Genomic DNA, 1650 nt, shown 5'->3' on the forward strand with positions numbered 1-1650 from the left:
ACAACTATCCTGGGAGACAGGTGCTACTATTATCACCCCCATTTTATAGTTGAGGGAACCAAGGCCAACAGAGGCTAAGTAACTTGATCAGAGTCACAGCTGAAATATCTGTGGTCAAATTTGAACTCGAGACTTCTTGACTTCAGGTATAGTGCTTTATTCACTGTGCTACCACTACCTCAACTCAACTGTAATCTACATCAAGGTAGGGGCTATAGCTGAACTCTTTATTTCTATTAGGATCGAATACAGTGCTTTGTACTAAGTAGATGTGGTGAATTTTTGTTAAATGAATGAAAAAAATGAAAGTACAGTTCAGTTATTTTTAGTCATGTCTGACTCTTTGTGACCCCATTTGGGGTTTTTAGATGCCAGAGTGGTTAGCTATTTCCTTTTCTAGTTTATTTTACAGATGAAGACCTTAGGAAAACAGGATTAAGTTACTTGTATAGGGTTGCACAGTCTTGTTGCACTATCTTGTTATCTAGCTGTTATGTAAACTTCAAAGTGCCATGTAAATCAGAATTTTTACTATTAATAGTATCATCTTTCTAGTTATCCAAATAACATCTACAGGCGCCTAGTATACATTCTATTCTATATTGTCCCATAATCAGAGAACATATATGGAGGGGTAAATATGCATTGATAATATATGACTAGGTCAACTCATGTCTACTATATTGCAGAGGCCCCAGTGTTTTCCAGGTTTGTTATCAAGTTGTTCTCTGTTGGGCAACTCCATTGAGAAGCTCTGTCAGACATATACACCTAGGAGACTAGAGATATAGTGATTTCATTGTGTGAAGAAACAGTGACCAGAAAGAACCCCAATCCATTTGATCACCTGATGGCAATGTACTTCCTATTATCCAGAAAATGTTTAACAATTAAGTTCTGAGAATCCAAAGCAACTGAGCTTTATTAGGTTGTTTCACTTTAAAAAAAAAATTCCAAACATGACCTTGTCTAACCCCAGTGACTAATCTGAGTTTCAAAGGGAAGGTTAGCAGACCATATAACACAGTGGCATTGCTAATATGCTTTGTAGATAAGTCTTAGATGTAAACAAATTGCTATAAGATTGGTCACTTGGCAACTGACTGAAGGTCTAATTCTACCTCCAAAGAACACTGAACAAATTAAACAATTCTTTCCTTATAATTGTGATTGTTTTTGTTTTTCAGTCATGTCCAACCCTTTGTGACACCATTTGGGGTTTTCTTGGCAAAGATACTGGAGTGGTTTGCCTTTTCATTCTTTAGCTTTCATTCTTCAGTTTATTTTACAGATGAGGAAACTGAGGCAAACAGGGTTAAGTGATTTGCCCAGGATCACACAATTAGTGTCTGAGGCCAGATTTGAACTCAGGAATATGCATCTTCCTTACTTCAGGTCCAGCATTCTATCCACTGTGCCACCTAACTTCCCTATTGTAATCATGATAAAGAAAGTTTAGCCAAATGTAGATAAGAGAATTGGCACAGAGGTATTGCTAGAAGAATTTGACCATTGATTTTGGTAGGGGTTGAAGTTGTCAAGGGCAGTGACATATCTTTATGGTCTTTTAAGAGATTAACAAAACATTTTCCTCACAACAACTTTGTAGGGAGTTCGAGTAGTGCTATTTCCATTTTGTAGATTGATCAC

Source organism: Monodelphis domestica, chromosome 1 (assembly GCF_027887165.1).
Source record: "Monodelphis domestica isolate mMonDom1 chromosome 1, mMonDom1.pri, whole genome shotgun sequence".
NCBI lineage: Eukaryota > Metazoa > Chordata > Mammalia > Didelphimorphia > Didelphidae > Monodelphis > Monodelphis domestica.